The sequence below is a fragment of the Triticum urartu genome, chromosome 2 (genome assembly GCF_003073215.2).
Source record: "Triticum urartu cultivar G1812 chromosome 2, Tu2.1, whole genome shotgun sequence".
Taxonomy (NCBI): Eukaryota; Viridiplantae; Streptophyta; class Magnoliopsida; order Poales; family Poaceae; genus Triticum; species Triticum urartu.
This window is the reverse complement of record NC_053023.1, coordinates 58,711,216-58,735,794: the sequence shown is the minus strand read 5'-3', so window position 1 is coordinate 58,735,794 and position 24,579 is coordinate 58,711,216. Positions and strand designations below refer to the sequence as shown.

The following is a 24,579-nucleotide window of genomic DNA, read 5'->3' as shown; positions in this document are numbered from 1 at the left end:
CATAGAGGAGACGCCATGTGGCAGGGCTATGCCTACGGCCTAGCCATAGGCATAGTTTCAAATCTATGCCGACGACTACGCTGTAGGCATAGCCCTGCCATGTGGCGGCGTCTACAAGCTCCGTAGGCAGGGCTATGCCTACGCTTGGCCGTCGGCATATATCTAAAAGTATGCCTACGGCCGTGCCGTAGGCATAGGTCCAGGCTATGCCGACGACCTAATTGTAGGCATAGTTTTAGATGTATGCTGACGGCCTAACTGTAGGCATAGGCTCCACGTGTCGTCCTCTGGTAGCTCATGGTAGCCCTATGCCTACGGCTAAGCCGTAGGCATAGTTTTCGTCTGTTTTTTTTCTTTTTTCTGTTTGATTTCAATTCAAATTCACAGCATATATATATGATGAAATAGACATACACAACATATATATGTATCATCCTCACAACAAACACCATCACAACAATATAAGTATCATGACAAACATAACCATCATCACAAACATAAGCATCTAAAGAAGCACACAAGTTATCTAAAAGACCATAAAAGACCACAAGTCATCTAAAAAACACAAGTTTATGATCACCACCACCGTCACCCAAAGGCTTAAGCACCAGGACATCCACCACCACCGCCAAGGTCGTCACCGCCAAGTCAGCCGAAGCCTAGGTCATCACTGCTAGCGGCAGCGCTACCGCCAAGACCGCCACCGCCTCCGTGGATAGGAGTGACCGGGCTCCGTGACTCGGGAGTGATGCCAAGACCAGCACCACCACCAACGGTAGATCCACCGGTTCCCTGGATGTTGAAAAGACATGTTAAGGGGATATATGATTGTGTTGAATAAACAGTATACTTTGGGTGAATAGTTTGAGATGTACTAACCGGCGAGGGGCCAGGGTTCTGTGTCAGAAACTCCTCAAAAGTAAGAAGCACTGGTTGTGGTGGAGGAGATGGTGCTGGTTGCAATTGAGGAACCCTGCCGGCCGCTATTTCCTCAAGGAAGTGTTGCATCATGCGATCCCTCTGCTGATGGTATGCATGAAGGCTCTCGTGCCACGCCATGGTCTCCTGGCGTGTGTACTCCATGTAGGCCTACGGTATGACATGATGGTACTCACAAAACATCTCAATGCAGAAAATAAAGTGAGCAATGAAGATAAGAGGGAAAATACTTACAGATTTTCGCTCAGCAAAGAGGGACTGTGACCGCGCACTGGTCATGGACGTGCTCGTGCGCTGCCACAGGCTCGGGTTGGTAGCTCGGAGCTGTGTGTAGGAGATAGAAGGTGTGATCACAGCATCCAGAAACGGTGACCGACCATGCTTCTTCCCCATGCTCACCACCACCCCCTCGTCCAGATCCGCCGCAATGGGGTCAGGTGTGCCAGGATGTAAACTCAGATACCCCTCGGAGTAGGCCTTCTTATACTCCGCGGTCTTGCCGTAGTACTTGGCCTCGCCAGGCTTGGGCTTCCTTCGTGTATGGGCGATCTGCCACGCCTCCATGTGTGAGAGCGGCCGCTTCAGTTTCTCCTCCTGCACCACCAAACAACCAAACAGAGGTTAGTCATACATAAGGAAGTGATGGTAAAAAGAAGAAAAATGTTTAATGTACATAGATATACCTCAAGTGTCTTGTGAAGAAAGTGGTTTCGGTTTCCCTGAGCCTGTACTCCCTCCCTGCCTCTGTTAGCCTTGTTTCTGATGCTCGTAGCCGCCCAAGCTCCATCGTTATCACACCACAGATCCACCAATGCTGCCCAGGACTCGTCTTTTCCATAACACCAATTTGGACATACCTACATAATGAAAGCATACTGACATGTCAACACGAAATGATGAAATGTACCACAAACATTGGAAATAAAAATCTTTTATACTTATCGCCAAGTACTGGTGCCTCTCCAAGGTAATGTCCGTCCTCGGCGCTTCTTCCTTGGTCATCTTCACACCAAGAGCGTCGTGATAGTATGTCGAGATGGCCACCCAACGCACCTCGTACTGCATCTGGCGGGCCTTACTCTTGGCTTGGCAAAGCACGATCTGGTCGGCAATGGCCTTGTGCTCCGGAAGAACTCGATAGTATTTCTACAATCATTCATGAAACCAGAATGGAAGAAGCCATGAGCTAAATCATTCATGAAACCAGAATGGACTTGTGCTTCTGAAGAGAACTCACCCAAAAATTAGTGATCACGGCCTTAGCATGGGTCTCATAATCCGCGTGGGGGGCGCTACCCAGTGGTCCCAGCTCGTGGCCAAAACCAGGCGGTCCGGGTGCCTAACTGGATCCGGACAGTACAGCCCCGGCCAGTATACCTTCAGCAAGACGGTGATGAGGCCGTTGGGAATACGGGCCCCTTTAGGATATATCCAGTTGCTGCAAAAGAATGAAATATTAGCATGTGACAAGCAAAATAAAGAGAAATATAAGCATGTGACAAGCAAAACAATGAAATTATTATAAAGTGGCACTTACTCTTTCCCCGTGGGCTCGATGAGCCACTTCTGCTCCTCGGTAGCAGGAATCTGCTTTGGTACCTTTGCGTTACCACGCAGCCACCCCTTGTTGCCAACCCCCTCCCCGCCACCACCATCACCCCCGCCGCCACCACCCTCCTCCTCGCCTGCCTCCTCCTCCTCGTTCCCCTCCCCAACCTCCTCCTCCTCATCCCCACTGGTAGAAAAAAGGGCCTGTTGTCCTGGTTCGTAAGGGCCTTTTGTCCCGGTTCTGGAATCGAGACTAAAGGGTCGGTACTAATGCCCTGTCCCTTTAGTCCCGGTTCAATCCTGAACAGGGACAGATGGGCCTCCACGTGGCCTGTGCGCGGAGCCCAGGCAGGAGACCCTTTGGTCCCGGTTGGTGGCACCAACCGGGACCAATAGGCATCCACGCGTCAGCATTTCTGTGGTTGGGGTTTTTGTTTTTTTTGAAGGGGGGGGGTTTGGGGGTTTGGGGGGGTTAATTTAGGTGTTTCATATATTGTGTCAGCTAGCTATAATTAATAGAGAGAAGTGTCCTCTCTTATGTCTGTGCTTGGTCGACGCTACGTAATATACATACGTATAGAGAGGACTAGACACGCTAGCTAGCTAGTAAGCAAACGAAGGAAACAGAAGATTGTCATGAACATATATGCATACAGAGAGAAGTGATATCGACCACCTCTCCTTCTCCGAGAGATTGGTCGAACAACAAGTTCTCGTATATCTATCCGACACTACCGGCTACATATATACAATAATTATCTCTTACAAATATAATCATACGGACTCAGGGTCCACATAGTATTCTCCGTCTTCAGGGATCACGTGGTCAAGAAAGAATGCTGCCAATTCCTCTTGAATTGCTCGCATGCGAGCTGGTGCTAGGAGTTCATCCCGCTTCCAAAACATCTAATTTAAAGAAGGGGGTCAATACATATATATATGAATGAATGAAACTCAACACAAATGATGGTAATAAAATAAAATTGTGAATGTTGTTATTTACGTACTTCATATTGTTCGTCAGTGTAGCCCCGCTCATAGGTCGTGTGGCGGATGGACTCGCAAACGTAGTATCCACAGAAATCATTCCCTTGTTCCTGCCACAACCACTTTACAAGAAATATAGGTCAATCAAACTGATAAGCAAGAATGCCAAATGGTATTGATGAAACTAGCGCTTGAATGACTAGTAGATGCGCGGAACATGCTACTATAGTACTTACTTTCGGGTGTCTAAATTGCAGCTCCTTCGGCAGTCCCAGAGCTTTTCTGGTGAATTTTCTCCAAACCCTGCCGGACAAAGAAAACAATTACTTGATATATCAGGAAATGAACAAAGTTGCTGATATGGTGGATAATGATCGATTTAACTTACCTCTCGAGTATTTGAGTCATGTCTGCATAGTCCTGGGGATCTTTTCGTCTTGAGTCTAAGACGGTTACTAGTCCCTACTCAAGCTTAATCTCTAGGAGAATATAGTGGAAACTGCACACGCATGCATAACTCATCAATTACATTACTATAACCTTGACTAATATATAAGGGAAACCGAATACGCACAAGACAGTAACACTCACTTGAAGTTGTAAGGAAAGAGTATTATATCTTTGTTTTCATTTATTACCAACATCGTAGCAAGTTGTCCTCGATAGCTGCGGCATGAAATTTAACCTGAGTTGCATCTATGAGATATGTGTTAATGAACCCAATATCACCGATTTGTCTTTTCTTCAATTCGGCGATCTTCAATCTGCATAATATAGTGAGGATGATTATAAATACATGCAATGAAAGAGCTGAGCTATATAGAGAGACTTAGTGACAGAAGTAGTACTACTTACAAACAGTAGCAGGCGACCGTTGTTTTATCGAGGGCCAATTGATTGAAAAACTGATAGAACTCCTCAAATGGAACAGGCAACAGTTCAATTCCAACGAGGTCATGCTCCTTTTTAACTTTCACATACAAAGTACTCCTCCCCCCCAGAGTCTCTGTAGATTTTCAAGTACCAATCATGCAATCTTCGCATCATCGTTGATAGAGATCTTTCATCTTTGACGAGAGGCTTCCCGTACTCGTATCTTTGTATCTGCACCTCCATGGGTTCATAATGTACATCGTCGGGCAGGTAATCTGCAAGATTGCTATAACCGGGCACCATCCTTGGATCATTAGCGACGTTGTGGCTAGGCACCTTTAGCGGGGGGCACGATTGCTTCGCTTGTTCGCCGAGCTGGGCAATTTGTTTCCCAGCTCGTCGTTCTTTCAGCCTTTGATCATTGACAGTACTTCCCGACCGCTCCGCTTCGGCAAATTCCTTTCCAATAATGCGCTCATAGTTTTCTTCGGGCGGAGACTTGGGTGGTTTTGTCAGGGCAGTCAGAGTGCGCTTCGCTTTCACCGGATCTACCTTCTCCTCCGGAAGTGGATGTCTCTTTGCTTTCAACCCTTGAAACACTACAAGAAATATGTCAACTTGTGACCACCACTATTGGTCACTGAATAGTCACAAATTTCCATTTGTGACCTTTTTGTGACCAAAACATAAGGTCAAAAGCTGGCCGTCATAAACTAACTATAGCAACCTTTCTTCTGGAATGGTCGAAGACGTTTACGACCAAAATATGCCTACTGTTCTGTTTTGGTCACTAGCAGCCTCCCCAGGCCATGTAGGCATCCAGCGTGGCAAGCTGATGTGGCACAAGATTCAGCCCGGTCCATTTTAGTGCTTTAGATGGGCCGAGCCCATTAATTCAGCCTTTTTAATATTTTTTCCTGTCAATTTTTCTTCGATTTCATGGGCCTAGCCCAACATTATAGCCTTTTTATTTTCTGGGCCATGGCCTTTTTGGCTCAACAATTCCAGATTTTTTTATAATTACATTTTTCTTTTCTTGTTTTAAGATGGGTCAATTGAGATGGGTCCCAATTGTAAGTTCTGGTAATTGGTCCCAGTTGTCAGGTTCTAGTAAGTGGGTCCCAATTGTCAAGGTCATATTCTTCAGATTTCAATTTCATAGTAAAAAATAGCCAGTATTTAAATTGGCAGACAAAAAAATACAAGTAGTACTTAAAATAACAGCAGCCAAAATCAGTATGGAGCTGCTACTCTATAAATAACACATAATACATCTTCGATCACTGTTTTACAAGCTCTATCTGTAACAACAACAGAATCATTATGCAGCTCTATGTGTAACAGCTACAGAATTTACAAGCTCTATGTGTCTTCAATCTTCTTCAACATGGAGCTCCTTCGGCACAAACTGGGCACCTGCAACATCACAGGAAGGCAATTTTAGTGCTCCATCAAAGAACCAAGTAAATTGCCCTCAATCATACAAACAAAGTAATACTGTTGAAGAATAGGTTCAAATGAGAAGGCATCATGAAACTAGTGATACAACATGCAGAAAACACTACAATGTAATACTGTTGTAAGTTCATATCAGCGCAAAATCAGCACTATTATATAGAGCAAATGATATGCCCCCCTTTTAATAAAACTGTAGTGTATGCTAGTGACAAAACAAGGGATAGGACTAATATGATGTGCCAGATTGCCAGCAACAGTGCATGCATCTTCATATTTCTAAACGACCAATAGACTAGTTAGCTGGCAAAATACTAAAGAAGGCATAGACAAAAACGAAGGTAACATGCATCACATCAAAAAATAGTAAGCACTGAACCTACATCATATCTACAGTAACATCACCAATCAGGTTGCATGTGTATGCTAGAAATCAAGAATCGAAAGGACTTCAACTTGTTTCGAATATCTTGCCTCTGTTGCTCCTAGTTCAGTAAAGAAATGGTCAAGCAGTGAGCGCTTCGCCTCATGGACTTAGCAGTGCACAATAGATTTCATGATGGAGCTTAAATAGAATTCCTGGAAAAGAACAATAAAGAGCTATACAGTTAAGTAAGCATCCTTGGCTGTACAAATAAGTGGAGAGAACAATAAAGAGCTATATAGTCTAGAATTTCGGTTGAGAAACAGTAACTTGATGTAAAGTCGCTTGAAAACAGAAAACACCTTACAAGCTTCTGAAGCTTACCATGATTTCAAAAGCAGGGGTTATCTAATCTTTTATGCCATCCTCCCAAAATTTGGCTAGATGATTCTGCAACTGTAGTTGTACCCAGCTGCTCAAAATATAAACATATAGATGGGTGCTTCTCACATGTCACCAGAGGTAAATAGCAATACACATAAATGAATGAACAGGGGCATATTCTACAGCAAAATGAACCAACAGAGATATATCTTGTAGCCTACAACAATCAAGTTAGAAATCACATCCATTTTGTAATTAAACAACACCTAAATATATACATGCACTACTTCAGGAAATTTATGACTAGGAGATGTATTAATAGAAGATTACGAACTAATGTACTTGTACTTGATCTAGTTGAATAAATGCAGATTAAGTTCCTGGTACAGCCAGCTCCAACTTATGCTACTAGCTATTGATAGAAAAACACACAGAGAGAGAAGGGGGGAGATCCAGCGACAATATGACTACAGCAGGCGACCCCGAGGGAAGATCAGTCACTCGACGCGGCATCAGCTTCAGGCACCTTCTTCTTGAAGATTTCTTCTTTGCCCCTGAAGAAGCATCCGCCAGCAGGCTTAGCGTGCCTACAATCTGCATCATCATGCATGCACAAGTGTGTCAGTTTCAACATAGTAGGCTAGCTTTATAAGGAAGAAAGGAACACTCCGTCCATCCATCTGATGCAAATATTTGCACTAAAACTATGATGAACCTGCACCCAGAATTACATCTCTAGGAGAGAGGGCCCCGCTTGTACAACAATAATACCAACTAACAAGAGCTAATTAATAATCCTACTATATACTAGCATAAAAACCGAACAAGTACTTCCACTTCAATCAAGTGTGGACAAGTAACTGTTTAAGCAGGGACAGTTTCATAGCCCAATATTGATGTTGCTAAGAAGCCAAATATATAAATACGGAGCTGGAAGTGGTAACATATACATATACCTTCAGTACAACCTCCTCAAAGCACTACTCCACATTCACTTTGGTCTTCACGATGCATTCCAGATAGACATAAAGTCAATGCCTTCCTTCTTGATGACCACCCCCTCGCTCTCCTGCCAAACCCAACATCTAAATTCAGCTCTTAAACATAGACATGAATAAATCGACACGAGAAACCTACTATGCAACATGCCTCAACACAATACAGACAATAAAGTAGTACTTGTGTCAAGCTGGTCTACTTAATCATGTATAACTGAAAACACAAGCATGTAAGCTGATGTGTAGTTCACATATACTAGGAAATTATATATGTACACTTGTTCAGTGCATATATATGTATTGTAAGGCTTCCCTGAAGTGACATTAATGAGGACCAAACATATACAGGCCCTTGGAAATAGAAGTTACATTCAGTTCACCATTGCATTAAAACCTACATGCTGTAGTGAAAAATAACAAGAAAAGGTTTTCTAGTTATTAACAGGGCAAAAACTGATAAGTAGGAAGCTAGTCACATCAGGTAAAAAGTTAAGTAGCACAGTTTTCAATTTTAAGAAGCATAAATGCAAGCCAGTCCTAGATACTGTTCTTGGATGTTATCAGGACTCAAGCTGTAGAGTACAAAAAATGCAAAGGCAGATTAACAGACGCTTGCATTTGTATTGGGTTAGGTCAATCACAGATTTTCGGATGGAAAGAGCGTGTTGCTTGCCTTCTTGCGCACGAGGGTGGTGCAGACATTCTCAACCTCCTGCAGCGCCCGGTGCATCGACAGGCCGACATCCAGCAGCAGAACTAGCCCCTCCTACACGGCAATCGGCGAATCAAAGCCGTCAGCGTAACATAAGTTATTAGGCTCCAATACACAGGCTCACAATTTGACATTCACATCACATCACTACGGATCTATCAGTTTAGCAATTGACATTTTTTGGAACAAGGATAAAATCACCCCTTTACTTTACTTGGAACTGAAAACTATGACACGAGCAGGAGTAGTCCCACTCACATCACTCTGCATATAGTACGGTAATTATAACACCAATTCTCATGCAAGTCAAGAATCAGGCTAGTTCATATATCTCATGAATCGAGAACTATGATATGGGCAGTAGTAGTACCACTCACGCCACTACTGTATATTACCACCAACTTTCATGCCCGTGCAAGAACCTGGCTAGTTAACATCCAGTCACTAACTACCGAAACCAGTGCGTTTGAACCTGAAGGACTGCATGAGAATTGGGTCAAGTTGGAGCGTGATAGAGCTGCACTTGTCTTGGAGCGTGATTGACCCGCTTCCAGTGCGTCTGAACAAGACTAGAGAAGTATATACCTCTCAGCTCACGTCTAAATGAGACTAGAGAAGTATGAAAGGGCACATTCTATAATAAGTTGATAACAGTCACAGCAGCATCAGGAAATTGTTCAGCGAGAACAGTATGAAAGGGCACATTCTATTCGAACCAAGACGAGCGAGAACAGCGAGCACGATCTTGGCACCGCAAATCGAATACAGCAGGACGGCGTGAACAATCGAGTCAGATCTTGTAGCGGGACCAGAGCGGTGAGCAGAAGTAGCAGGGCTGGGAGGACGCATACCAGCCATGGAGGCGCTTGTGGAGGTTGACGGTGTACTCCCTCGTGACAACCTCCTCCTTCCTCGGCGCTCCGCCCTTCTCCTGGAGACGGGAACGACCTCTCCGTCTTGCCCCCCGCGGCGGCGGTGGCGCCCGCGGACGCGTGGTGGTGGTGGATGAGATAGAGGAGACCGAGGAGGTGTCGTCGCCGTCCTCCGGCGGGACAGGGAGGCAAAGGAGCTCGGGAACGGGGCTGGTCGTGAGGAGGAGATCGAGGCTTGGGACTCCAGGTGCTGGACGCGGGCGCAGTCGGTTGAAGAAGAAGGGAGGGGTTGGATCGGAGGGCGCCACCGCGGATCGAGATCTGGATGTAGGACGGAGAGCCAGAGGTTGGGATCTGGATTGGGTGCGAGAGAGAGTGAAACAGCCGGTGTGGAAGGACGGTCGGAGACGATGGGAGAGCGATGCGGTGGGAGCCGCCATCTTCGATCTGGATCGGGGAGAGGAAGAGAGAGAGGTTGCTGTGGCGGTGGCGGATCTGGCCGTGGACTGGCCTCGTCGGCTCGATCTAGTGCCATGGGAGAGAGGGAGAGGTGCGGTACAGAGTGCTGGCCGGGGAAGGATCGACGGCGGTGGGGGTGAGAGGAGGACGGCAGGATTCCCGCTTGAGGTGGCGGCGGCAAGGGAGGAATGCAGCGCTAGGGTTCGCGCGAGAGAGAGGAGGTCACGAGGGGTGGGGTTGGGTGGGGTTCGAGAGAGGGGGGGTTTGCTGCCGTGGGTTGGATGGATGGATAGATGGACGGTCAGATGGATGCCATGTCACCGATCCAAACCACAAGTAATTCCACCAATCAGAATTAAGTTTTTGTAGGGGTTTTTTTCCTTTTTTTTCTCTTATAGGGCAAATGTCTAATGTTATGTCAAAATTCATGGCAAAGTTTGTCCAAATGATCTCATATTTTGCATAAGTGTGCATATTGGAATGACAAACAATGTTGCTAAAGGGAATTTTCATTTTCTTTGCACAAAAATTTTATTTTCCATTTTTCGAGTGCCCCAAAAGAGGTTTTTTTGTGAAGGACCTACCATTTATTTGTTGCAAAATTGTACCAAATCAATTTTCTAAAATACTAGGCCATATTTAATGCACAATTGACCAAATGGTTGGGTGTAAAAAGTTTTGATCCACCTCTCGTGAAAAATACAAATTTCCGCCGATTCGGCAGGAAGCGGGTCAAATTTGAATTGTAGCTGCCTTGTAGTTTGCTCTTTATTTTTTCCAAAAATCATTTCTAGGTACATAAGTATCTATTTAATCAGAGAAACACCAAAAAAATTCCAAGATTCAACCACTAGCTAGGAACGGTCATTCCCACCGTTTTGACCGCATTTTGAAACGGGTATAAAAAATTCAAAAAAAATCAAAAAATTGGGAAACCTTTGCATTGTGTCATTATATGTGGCCAAGTTCACAGGAAAAATAATAAACTTGTAATACGTCAATTATTTTTAAAAAGTGTTCTCAGAAACGAGCTATCACGCGTGAAGATTCATGGCTTTCGAGCCAAATGACCAATCTTATGGCCACATTCATGGCATAGTTTGTTCAAATGATCTCATATTGTGCACAAGGGTGCATATTGGAATTCCAAACAATGTTGCCTAAGGAACTTTTTAGTTCCTTTGCACGAAAAATTCATTTTCCATTTTACGAGTGCCCGAATTGAGTTCTTTTTGTGAAGGCCTACCATATATTTGTTGCAAAATTGCACCAAATCATTTTTCTAAAATACTAGGACATATTTGATTCACAATTGACCAAATGGTTGGGTGTCAAAAGCCTTGATCCACCTCTGGTGAAAAAGACAAATGCCCGCCGATTCAGTAGGAAGCGGGTCAAATTTAAACTGCAGCTGCCTCATAGTTTGCTCTTTATTTTTTCAAAAAATCATTTCTAGATACATAAGTATCTATTTAATCAGAGAAACATCAAAAGTTTTCCAAGATTCAACCACTAGCTATGAACGGTCAAACCCGCCGTTTTCATCGCATTTTGAAACGGGCATAAAAAATTCAAAAAAATCAAAAAAATTGGGAAACCTTCGTATTCTATCATTATATGTGACCAAGTTTATAGGAAAAATAATGAACTTGTAATACGGCAATTATTTTAAAAAAGTGTTCTCAGAAACGAGCTATCACGCGTGAAGATTCATGGCTTTCAAGCCAAATGATCAATCTTATGGCCACATTCATGGTATAGTTTGTTCAAATGATCTCATATTGCGCACAAGGGTGCATATTGGAATTCCAAACAATGTTTCCTCAGGAACTTTTTATTTTCTTTGCACGGAAAATCTATTTTCCATTTTCCTAGTGCCCGAATTGAGTTCTTTTTGTGAAGGACCTACCATATATTTGTTGCAAAATTGGACCAAATCATTTTTCTAAAATACCAGGCCATATTTGATTCACAATTAACCAAATGGTTGGGTGTCAAAAGCCTTGATCCACCTCTGGTGAAAAAGACAAATTCCCGCCGATTCAGTAGGAAGCGGGTCAAATTTGAACTGCAGCTGCCTCATAGTTTGCTCTTTATTTTTTCAAAAAGTCATTTCTAGATACATAAATATCTATTTAATCAGAGAAACATCAAAAGTTTTCCAAGATTCAACCACTAGCTAGGAACGGTCAAACCCGTCGTTTTCATCGCATTTCGAAACGGGCATAAAAAATTCAAAAAAATCAAAAAATTGGGAAACCTTCGCATTCTATCATTATATGTGACCAAGTTTCCAGGAAAAATAACAAACTTGTAATACGACAATTATTTTAAAAAAGTGTTCTCAGAAATGAGCTATCATGCGTGAAGATTCATGGCTTTCAAGCCAAATGATCAATCTTATGGCCACATTCATGGCATAGTTTGTTCAAATGATCTCATATTGTGCAAAAGGGTGCATCTTGGAATTCCAAATAATGTTGCCTAAGGGAGTTTTCATTTTCTTTGCACGGAAAATTCATTTTCCATGTTTTGAATGCCCAAAATGAGTTTTTTTTTGTGAAGGAGCTACCATATATTTGTTGCAAAATTGGACCAAATCATTTTTATAAAATATTAGTCCATATTTAATGCATAATTGACAAAATGGTTTGGTGTCAAAAGTTTTGATCCACCACTTGTGAAAAAGACATTTTTTTGCCGATTCAGTAGGAAGTGGGTCAATTTTGAACTGCATCTACCTTATTGTTTGCTCTTTATTTTTTTCCAAAAATCATTTCTAGTTACATAAGTATCTATTTAATTATAAATACATGGTTTGGTGGCGATACGTCGAGGTTTCGATGTGGCCCAGGGCCCCAACTCCAAAGCGCGTAAACTCGCATGACCTTGGCATTGACATGCTTTCTGGGAGGTCTAGGCATGTCTAGTGGGTTGGGCACTCCCCAGGTAGGTGCTAAGAAGAAAATTACAACAGAAGAATCTCACGAGGAGACTGACCTATGCTCAAAGATGAATTAGCAGCCAAGTGTTTGATTAGCAGTACGGGAAATGCACATGGCCAATGGGCGTGAGTTTTGGCTGAGGATGATCATCTACTAAGGATAATGTCTTCACAAATTTTTAGCTCAAAAGGAGGATCCTAGGTGGTACTTGCTTTGCAAAGTACCACGCTGGACAAAAATATGAATGTTGAAGCTGGGCTCAAAATAATGAATGGATTGAGCTGAAATTTGGTGGAGGATGGTTATTTGGGCATACGAAAGCATTGTAGAAAATTGATACCATTTGGACATGCCAAAGTAGTACTTCCTTCACAATGCTCTTCTATGGACAGAAACTTGGGAAAACTAGTGAGATAGATTGGATGAATTAAATGAGCTAAAAATTAGTGTAGGTAAGTTACATAGGTATGGTCACGCACTGGTAATTTTCAGATCATTTGGGTAATCCTAGCTAGTACTTACTTCACAAAGCTTCTCTCGAGGTAGAAACTTTGGAAATTTCTTGAGAAAGATTTACTAGGAAAATTGAGCTGAATATTATCATGTGGCAATGATTTGGGTATGGAAGAGTGCCCGAAAAGTTTGAGGGTAATAGGAGGGGTCTATATAACACTTGCTTTGCAACATGCCAATTTGGTCATAAAATATAAATTGAACCTGGGCTCACATAGATGATTTGACTGAGCTGCAATTTGGAGGAGGGTGATAATTTGGGCATATGAAGGAGCTGTATAAATTTCATGTCATTTCGATATATAAAAAAGGTACTTCCTTCACAATGCTTCTATGTGGACAAAAACTTTGGAAATTTGTCGAGGAAGATTTGCTAGGCAAATGGATCTGAATTTTGTCATGCGGTAATGATTTGGATAGGAAAGAGTGCCCAACAATTCTGAGGGCAATCAAGAATATATAAATAACACTTCCTTCATAAAGTGCTGTTGTGAACAGAATAGGAAAATGAATATTGTTGAATTAGTTTTGAACTAGGCAAGGAAGGATTTTTACATATTTGATGAATATATGACCCAAAGAATTTATGAGATTTTTTTGGGAATTTTGGGAATGACAGAAATATAGGTTGCTTCACAACCTAGGGCAAAAACTGCCACATGGACATGACACATAGGCAAAACTGATGAGGTGGCGCCTAGTCACAGCAACCCACCACAATTTAAAAGGTTATGACCATCTATATTGGTCATGATCAGCTAGAAATAAGGCAGCAGACCAGTGCTATCTGCTTTATGACCATTTCGTGTAAGGAAATTACGACCTTTCTGACCAAAATGGTCGTTATAGTTTAGGTTTTGGGGCCCCCTGAACAACTTTTGACCAATTGGTCTGAAATGGTCATAGATCTATGACCAATTCTTCCAGGGTCACTAACAGAAGGTCACAAGTTGACATATTTCTTGTAGTGAAACCAGTCATCCACTTCGGTTCGTGCGATCTCGGCGTTCTCCTCCGGGGTCCTCTCGTATGGTAACTTCTCTGGAGTCTTCAGAGAAGGACCGAATCTGTATGTCCTCCCACCTCTGGTTGTACTGCTAGACGTCGGCCGAGCAGACGGGGCCGTTGTCTTCTTTACTTGCTTACGAGGCGGAGGAGAAGGACTACGACGCGCCGGAGCAGCCGGAGCGGCGGCAGGTCTCTTCCGCCCTTGCTGACGAGGCGGAGAAGGAGGAGGCTGGCTGCTCGGGCGCGTCGGCGCAGGCGGAGAAGGAGGCGGAGTGCCACCACGCACTGGAGAAGGAGCCGGTTGAGTGCCCTGATCGTCACTCGCGGGAGGAGGAGGCGGTGGAGGAGGCGGAGTGCCCTGACTAGCCGGAGGAGGAGGCGGTGGAGGAGGCGGAGTGCCCTGACTTGCCGGAGGAGGAGGAGGAGACGGAGGCGTCCAGTTCGGAAGGTTGATGAGCTCCTTCCGCCATAGGCATGGAGTCTTCAGAGCAGACCCCAGCCTAGTCTCCCCTTCACCGGTAGGGTGGTCAAGCTGGAGGTCCTCAAATCCCTCTGTTATTTCATCCACCATCACCCTAGCATATCCTTCTGGAATCGGCCGACAGTGAAAAGTTGCGCCGGGTTCAGTAGGATAAACAGAGCCAACAGCCGCCTTGACCTTCAAATTCATCCATTGCGTCATAAGGTGGCAATTTTGAGACTCCGTGATAGCATCCACGGGATAGCTGGCAGGAGCCGTCAAGGCATGCTCCGGCTGAAGCAGCTCGGTGGAAGCCATGCTGCTTCTCCGCTGAGATGGCGGGGTAGCTTCGGGAGAAGCTTCGGCAGTACGTTTGCTGCAATTTGCTTCCCGTTCCTCTATCGCTTGTACCCTTGCTTGCAGCGCCTGCATTTGGGTCTGCTGCACTTTTTTCCTCCTCTCATGGGATTTGTAACCGCGTGCGTCCAGAAACCCAACCTTCCACGGAATGGAGCCTGGCATGCCTCGTGTCCGTCCAGGGTGCTCAGGATTCCCGAGGGCCATTGTGAGCTCGTCGTTCTCTCTATCTGGAAAGAACGTCCCTTGCTGCGTTGCTTCGATATAGTGCTGAAGCTTCCTGACTGATATGTCCATTTGATCGTTCGTCCAAATGCACTTCCCTATTACAGGGTCCAAGGTTCCGCCAGCCCCGAAGAACCAAGTCCGGCAACGGTCTGGCCAGTTAATTGTCTCTGGTTCGATCTCTTTATCAACCAGATCATTCCCACTCTTGGCCCACTTAGGCCGGGCTACGAGGTAGCCACCTGACCCCGTGCGATGGTGATGCTTCTTCTTCGCAACATTTTGCTTGTTTGTCGCCGACATCTTCTTACTCTTTTCCGATGTCTTGTGGGCCACAAATGCGGGCCAGTGATCTCTGATCTTCTCATATCTGCCCTTGAATTTTGGTGTCTCATTATTTTCGACAAACTTATTCAGCTCTTTCTTCCACCTCCTGAATAGTTCTGCCATCCTCTTAAGAGCAAAAGACTTGATTAATTGCTCTTTAACTGGCTTCTCTGGATTATCCTCTGGCGGTAGGGTGAAATTTGGCTTCAGCTCAGTCCAAAGATCATTTTTCTGCATATCATTGACATAAGACTCCTAAGGGTCTTCTGTAGCCGGCTTAAACCATTGCTGGATGCTGATCGGGATCTTGTCCCTAACCAAAACCCCGCACCGAGCAACAAATGCGCTCTTTGTCCGGAGGGGTTCAATTGGTTGGCCGTCGGGCGTGATTGCTATGATCTCAAACTTTTCATCCGAGCTCAACTTTTTCTTCGGGCCTCGTCTCTTTACCGAATTTGTGCTCGATCCGGAGGGCTAGAAAAAAGAACGAAGACTTAATTAATATGTGTACATACCAAAACAATGAATGCATCAATTAGCTAGTCAGCAGAAGCTTAACTAATATATATACCTGGCCGGACTCGGTTCGGTCACCGGAGACGTCATCATGGTCTCCTTCTTGCACCGGCATTGGGTCACCGGAACCGTCCTCACGGTCTCCTTCTTGCACCGGCATTAGGTCACCGGAGCCATCATAATCAGCTGCTTCCAGACCATCGGTCTCGTTGAGAAACAACGAGCAGATGGCATCACTTCCTCGTGTAATTATGTCCCCCAACAACTCTTCTTGTACTTCGTCTCGGGCGGTGTCCATAGTTTCTACAAATATTGACAACATGGCAATTATTATTCAAACATGACAGATGGATATATTAGTGGCAGAAACGTAGAACTAATATTAATTAGTGGCCTCGACGCTGCTTCTCTAGGGTTTGGGGTGGCCTCGACAACGCTTCAAGGATAAAAAAAGAAGAGGAAGAAGAAGAAAAAGAGAGGAGAAGAAATAATAGAGGAGTTTACACGTGGGCGTCGAAGCCCGCGCCACTTGTGGGACGTGGATGTAGTGTCCGACACCGACGATACATGTACCTCACACCGATGATACTTTCTGTTTAGGGTTTCTCCTCTACCGCTCGGCGACCCTCGATGACCCTCGTTCCCGATAAAAAAAGAGGAAGAAGAAGAAAAAAAAGAGGAGAAGAAAGAATGGAGGAGAAGAACTCCTCTATTCTTTCTTCTCCTCTCTTTTTTTCTTCTTCCTCTTCTTTTTTTATCCTCTTCTTCCTCTCATGTTCGAGAGGATCGCCGAGGGGTCGGGAGGTTGCCTAGTGTCAAAGGATTCAACAAAACCATGTCTTCATCATTAGGCGAAAGTAACATGTGCATGATGGTACGAAGCTCTCCAAAGTTATTTTGGAACGGAGTCCCAGATAAGATAATTTGCTTTTTGGTACAAAGTTCAGCAAGAACCTTCCAAATATCGTTATTTGGAAGGCCTTTGCTGAAATTCATACAAAAAGGCAAATTATCCTATCCGGGACACCATTCCAAAATAACTTTGGAGGACTTCGTCATGCCCTGGTTACTTCCGGCTAATGATGAAGCCATGGATTTCTTCAATACTTTGACACTAGGAAATCTCTCTCGACCCCTCGGCGATCCTCGAACCCTCGAACCCTCGACGACCCTGGAACCCTCGACCCCTAGACGACCCTGGAACCCTCGACCCTCGATCCCTCGACCCTATAGAACCCTCGAAGAAAGGAATAGCTAGAGGAGAAGATCAAAGAAAAAAAGAAGAAAAAAAGAGGAGAAGAAGAAAGGAATAGTGGATCCTATTTTCTCTTCTTCTCCACTATTCCTTTCTTCTTCTCCTCTTCTTTTCCTTCTTTTTTCTTCTTCTTATTTATTTCTCCTCTTCTTCCTCTCCCCTCTCGGCGACCCTAGACCCCCTCTCGACCCTCGACCCCTAGGCGACCGTCGACCCCTGTTTTTTTTCTTCCTCTTCTTTTTTATCCTCTTCTTCCTCTACCGCTCGGCGACCCTCGACGACCCTTGTTCTCGATAAAAAAAGAGGAAGAAGAAGAAAAAAAGAGGAGAAGAAAGAATAGAGGAGATCTTCTCCTCTATTCTTTCTTCTCCTCTTTTTTTCTTATTCCTTTTCTTTTTTATCCTCTTCTTCCTCTCATGTTCGACGACCCTCGACCCCTCGGCGACCCTAGACCCCCTCTCGACCCCCTCTTCTTCTCCCTCTTCTTCCCCTTCTTCCCCGCCTCTCTCATGAATGTCCGACGTCCCCCCTCCCCCCTCATCATCATCTATCATCCCCCCTCTCATGTTCGATGACCCTCGACCCCTTGGCCGCCCTCTCGACACACCCACGACCTAAAATGACCTAAAATGAAAATAACCTAAAATTCACTAAAGTTATCGATGACCCTCTCGACACACCCACGAATAAGAAAATATATCATCTTCTTCATCTCCTCTTCTTTGCATATTCACATAGCCACATACACATACATAGCCACATACATATTCATCTATGAATAAAAAAACATCATAGGTACAATTCATATCGACATTTATACATACATGAAAAAAATTATATGTACATCGTGAACAAAAAGATCATCGAGCAAAATTATTTTCCATGAACATACATATAGCCACATTCATATAGAACTTTTCTGAACATATATAGATGATTTTCTAAAAATGTAACTTTTGCATATATGAACATATATACACAGAGAAAATACATGCATATATAGCCATATCCATAAACAGAGAGCAGCGGCGGCAATGGGTGGCGTCGTCGGCGACGGGGATGGGAAAGGGGGGGAGCTCACTCGGGGCGGGCGGCGACGGGGAGAGGAGGCCAGCGACGAGAAGGAGGACGATGGGCTCGGGGATGCCGGCGACGGGGACGGCGTGCGCGGGGCGGCACGCGGTGATGGGGACGACGGGCTCGGAGTGGCACACGGCGACAGGGACGGCCGCGGGATCGGGGCGGCACACGGCGACGGGGACGAGGAGGCGGGGCTCAGGGCAGGGCGAACGGCAGCGAGCTCGGGGCAGGGCGGCCGGCGACGGGCAGGAGGGCGCGACGACGACGACAGCGACAGGGCGCGGCGACGGCGACGGGGCAGGGCGCAGCGACGGCAAGCATGCGGGGATGGGGCAGGGCGCGGCGACGGTGACGAGGAGGACGAGCAGCCTGGCGGCGTCGGCGATGGGGAATGGAGCAGTTGGCGAAAATTTTCAAAGTGTGGACTTATATAGCAGAGTCTTTAGTCCCGGTTCGTGGCAGCAACCGGGACTAAAGGGGGGCATTGGTCACGGTTTGTGCCACGAACCGTGACCAATGGCCCCCTTTAGTCCCGGTTGGTGCCACCAACCGGGACCAAAGGCCTTGTGCGGCTGCTGCGTCGAAAGTTTAGTCCCACCTTGCTAGTTGAGAGGGGTGCGCAGTGGTTTATAAGCCCCACTGCCGCACCCCTCTCGAGCTCCTCTCCATTGCAGGCTTATAGGCCTAATTGTCACTGCTATGCCTGTGGGCCTACTGGGCCTCCTGCGGGCCTGAATCTTGGCCCTTGGATGGGTTTCTAGTCGTATTCACGCCGTGGGGGCCCAGTAGGTGGCATTTTTTTGTTGCTTTATTTATTTTCTTTTGTTTTTTGCTTTATTTTTTAATTCTTTATACTTTTAGTTTTAGAAAAATTATAAACTTTTTGTTAATGCCATTAGTTTTCAAATTGGAAAACACTTTTTTTGTTTTTTTGTTTTCTTTGTTGCTTTATTTATTTTATTTTATTTCTACTTACAACAAAATACTTATTGTTGCTATTTTTTTCCAGTTTTTTTGTTTCGTTTTCTGCATTATTTATTTTCTTTTGTTTTTTGCTTTATTTTTTATTCTTTTTGCTTTTAGTTTTAAAAAAATTATAAACTTTCTGTTAGTGCCATTAGTTTTCAAATTTGAAAACACTTTTTTAGTTTTTATTGTTTTCTTTGTTGCTTTATTTATTTTATTTTGTGATTAACTTTACTATAAAAATAGTTTTTTCCTGTTTTTTTGATTTGTTTTTTGCATTATTTATTTTCTTTTGTTTTTTGCTTTAATTTTTAATTCTGTTTGCTTTTAGGTTAGCAAAATTATAAACTTTCTGTTAGTGCCATTAGTTTTAGAAAAATTATAAACTTTCTGTTAGTGCCATTAGTTTTCAAATTTGAATAGTTAAAATTTGAATTCTTTGAAAATTGTTTGAATCACAAGTTTGTGATTAACTTACTAAAAAATGAGAATAGATGCGCTTATAGATAAAATTCAACCTAAATTCCTAGTAAATTTCTATGAATTTCAGAGAAATTCACTATGAATTTAGGTTAAACTTTTCTCTATTAGGGCATCTATTTTCACTTTGAGAGGAGCTCAACAAGGCAGAGAGGGAAGGGCTGATAAACCGGTGTGAGCCCCCTTCGGTTGGCGAGGTGGGACTAAACTCTGCCCGCAACGAGGGCCAACCCTTTAGTCCCGGTTTGTGGCACAAACCGGGACTAATAGTCATGGGCCAGGGGCGAGGAGCAAAATTATAAACTTTCTGTTAGTGCCATTAGTTTTAGAAAGTTGAAAGTTAAAAGTTGGCATGGGACAGGGACTAATGGTCATGGTATTACGAGGGCCGAACCATAAGACATGAAAGTATTTCAAATGAACTCTGAAAAAGTTGAAAGTTGGCATGGTATCATAATTTCACCCACATAGCATGTGCATGTACAAAACGGACAATGGTAGCATGTTCGTGTGTTACAAAGTTGGCATGGTATCATCATAATAGTTGCGGGAGAAAGTCTTCACTTTTTCTTCGCTTGTGTCATTTGCTTATTGCGTCGTAACCATGGATAATCTTCATTGTTTATCAGGATGCTTGGGTCAGCCTTGACATTGAAGGGAGGAATTTCATGAAACTTTTCATAATCTTCAGACATGTGTGTCTTACCGTCCACTCCCAGAATGTCCCTTTTTCCTGAAAGAACTATGTGGCGCTTTGGCTCATCGTATGATGTATTCGCTTTCTTATCTTTTCTTTTTCTCGGTTTGGTAGACATGTCCTTCACATAGATAACCTGTGCCACATCATTGGTTAGGACGAACGGTTTGTCAGTGTACCCAAGATTTTTCAGATCCACTGTTGTCATTCCGTACCGTGGGTCTACCTGTACCCCGCCGCCTAACAGATTGACCAATTTGCACTTAAACAAAGGGACCTTAAAATCAGGCCCGTAGTCAAGTTCCCATATGTCCACTATGTAACCATAATATGTGTCCTTTCCGCTCTCGGTTGCTGCATCAAAGCGAACACCGCTGTTTTGGTTGGTGCTCTTTTGATCTTGGGCGATCGTGTAAAATGTATTCCCATTTATCTCGTATCCTTTATAAGTCAATACAGTCAAAGATGGTCCCCTGGACAACAAGTACAACTCATCACAAACAGTGTTGTCACCTCTGAGACGTGTTTCCAACCAACTGCTGAAAGTCCTGATGTGTTCACATGTAATCCAGTCGTCGCACTGCTCTGGGTGTTTGGAGCGCAGACTGTTCTTGTGTTCATCGACATACGGGGTCACCAAGGTAGAGTTCTGTAGAACTGTGTAGTTTGCTTGAGACCAAAAATATCCGTCCCTGCATATTATTGAGTCTCTTCCAAGAGTGCCTTTTCCAGTCAGTCTCCCCTCATACCGCGATTTAGGGAGACCTATCTTCTTAAGGCCAGGAATGAAGTCAACATAAAACCCGATAACATCCTCGGTTTGATGGCCCATGGAGATGCTTCCTTCTGGCCTAGCGCGGTTACGGACATATTTCTTTAGGACTCCCATGAACCTCTCAAAGGGGAACATATTGTGTAGAAATACGGGCCCCAGGATGACAATCTCGTCGACTAGATGAACTAGGACATGCGTCATGATATTGAAGAAGGATGGTGGGAACACCAGCTCGAAACTGACAAGACATTGCGCCACATCACTCCTTAGCCTTGGTACGATTTCTGGATCGATCACCTTCTGAGAGATTGCATTGAGGAATGCACATAGCTTCACAATGGCTAATCGGACGTTTTCCGGTAGAAGCCCCCTCAATGCAACCGGAAGCAGTTGCGTCATAATCACATGGCAGTCATGAGACTTTAGGTTCTAAAACTTTTTCTCTGACATATTTATTATTCCCTTTATATTCGACGAGAAGCCAGTCGTGACCTTCATACTGAGCAGGCATTCAAAGAAGATTTCTTTCTCTTCTTTCGTAAGAGCGTAGCTGGCAGGACCTTTATACTGCTTCGGAGGCATGCCGTCTTTTTCGTGCAAACGTTGTAGGTCCTCCCGTGCCTCAGGTGTATCTTTTGTCTTCCCATACATGCCCAAGAAGCCTATCAGGTTCACGCAAAGGTTCTTCGTCACGTGCATCACGTCGATTAAGGAGCGGACCTCTAGGTCTTTCCAGTAGGGTAGGTCCCAAAATATAGATTTCTTCTTCCACGTGGGTGCGTGTCCCTCAGCGTCATTCGGAACAGCTAGTCCACCGGGACCCTTTCCAAAGATTATGTAGTGTAAATCATTGACCATAGCAAGCACGTGATCACCGGTGCGCATGGCGGGCTTCTTCCGGTGATCTGCCTCGCCTTTGAAATGCTTGCCTTTCTTTCAACATTGATGGTTGGTCGGAAGAAATCAACGATGGCCCAGGTACACATTCTTCCTGCATTTGTCCAGGTATATACTTTCAGTGTCATCTAAACAGTGCGTTCATGCGTGGTATCCTTTGTTTGTCTGTCCTGAAAGGTTACTGAGAGCGGGCCAATCGTTGATGGTCACGAACAGCAACGCCTTAAGGTAAAATTCCTCCTGTCTGTGCTCATCCCACGTACGTACACCGTTTCCATTCCACAGCTGTAAAAGTTCTTCAACTAATGGCCTTAGGTACACATCAATTTCGTTGCCGGGTTGCTTAGGGCCTTGGATAAGAACTGGCATCATAATGAACTTCCGCTTCATGCACATCCAAGGAGGAAGGTTATACATACATAGAGTTACGGGTCAGGTGCTGTTATTGCTGCTCTGCTCCCCGAAAGGATTAATGCCATCCGCGCTTAAAGCAAACCATACATTCCTTGGGTCCTTTGCAAACTCATCCCAGTACTTTCTCTCAATTTTTCTCCACTGCGACCCGTCAGCGGGTGCTCTCAACTTCCCATCTTTCTTTCGGTTCTCACTGTGCCATCGCATCAACTTGGCATGCTCTTCGTTTCTGAACAGACGTTTCAACCGTGGTATTATAGGAGCATACCACATCACCTTCGCAGGAACCCTCTTCCTGGGGGGCTCGCCGTCAACATCACCAGGGTCATCTCGTCTGATCTTATACCGCAATGCACCACATACCGGACATGCGTTCAGATCCTTGTATGCACCGCGGTAGAGGATGCAGTCATTAGGGCATGCATGTATCTTCTCCACCTCCAATCCTAGAGGGCATACGACCTTCTTTGTTGCGTATGTACTGTCGGGCAATTCGTTATCCTTTGGAAGCTTCTTCTTCAATATTTTCAGTAGCTTCTCAAATCCTTTGTCAGCCACAGCATTCTCTGCCTTCCACTGCAGCAATTCCAGTACGGTACCGAGGTTTGTGTTGCCATCTTCGCAATTGGGGTATAAACCTTTTTTGTGATCCTCTAACATGCGATCGAACTTCAGCTTCTCCTTTTGACTTTCGCATTGCGTCCTTGCATCGACAATGACCCGGCGGAGATCATCATCATCGGGCACATCGTTTGGTTCCTCTTGATGTTCAGCAGCTTCACCCGTTGCAGCATCATTGGGCACATCGTCTGGTTCCTCTTGATCTTCACCAGCTTCCCCCGTTGCAGCATCACCGTATTCAGGGGGCACATAATTGTCATCGTACTCTTCTTCTTCGCTGTCTTCCATCATAACCCCTATTTCTCCGTGCCTCGTCCAAACATTATAGTGTGGCATGAAACCCTTGTAAAGCAGGTGGGAGTGAAGGATTTTCCGGTTAGAGTAAGACCTCGTATTCCCACATTCAATGCATGGACAACACATAAAACCATTCTGCTTGTTTGCCTCAGCCGCATCGAGAAACTCATGCACGCCCTTAATGTACTCGCGGGTGTGTCTGTCACCGTACATCCATTGCCGGTTCATCTGCGTGCATTATATATAATTAAGTGTCCAAATTAATAGAAGTTCATCATCACATTAAAACCAAAGTGCATACATAGTTCTCATCTAACAACATATAGCTCTTTAGAGCATCTAATTAATTAAACCATACATTGAAACTATGTAAAACATTTCAATGCGATTAAAACCAAAGTGCATACATAGTTCTCATCTAACAACCTATAGCTCTTTAGAGCATCTAATTAATTAAACCATACATTGAAACTATGTAAAACATTTCAATGCGAAAACAAATGCGGTCATAATCACAACCAAGGTAACAATTGATCCAACGGCATAATGATACCAAGCCTCGGTATGAATGACATATTTTCTAATCTTTCTAATCTTCAAGCGCATTGCATCCATCTTGATCTTGTGATCATCGACGACATCCGCAACATGCAACTCCAATATCATCTTCTCCTCCTCAATTTTTTTATTTTTTCCTTCAACAAATTGTTTTCTTCTTCAACTAAATTTAACCTCTCGACAATAGGGTCGGCTGGCATTTCCAATCCACATACATCCTACATAAATAAAATCTATGTCACGTTGGTCGGCATAATTTTCATAAACAATAAATGAACCAATAGTTATAAAGATAATATATATACCACATCCGAATCATAGACAGGACGAGGGCCGACGGGGGCGGATACCAAAACCATCGCACTATATAAGATGCAATAATAAAAGTAAGAAAATAATACAAGTATCTATGTAAGCATACAAGTAAGAATATTTTTCCTTTCAGAAAGAAGATAAAACAAGAGGCTCACCACGATGGTGCCGGCGATGAGCTCGGCGCGGGTGATCAACGGCGGTGAAGACAGGGACGAGGCGTGACGGACCACTAAACCTAGAAAAATATTATGGAAAATGGAGCTTGGATGTCAAGTTTGGAGA

At 44.3% G+C, this 24,579-nt stretch overlaps 1 long non-coding RNA gene across 1 annotated transcript; it reads right to left on the bottom strand.

The window, feature by feature from the left end:
- Window positions 1-1,295: 1,295 nt before the first annotated feature.
- On the bottom strand, window positions 1,296-2,630 carry LOC125541011. Its single transcript, XR_007297425.1, has 4 exons — window positions 2,477-2,630; window positions 2,177-2,377; window positions 1,623-2,085; window positions 1,296-1,533 (listed from the first exon to the last, which is right to left on the bottom strand). It is a non-coding gene; the product is annotated as an uncharacterized LOC125541011 (long non-coding RNA).
- Window positions 2,631-24,579: the final 21,949 nt, after the last annotated feature.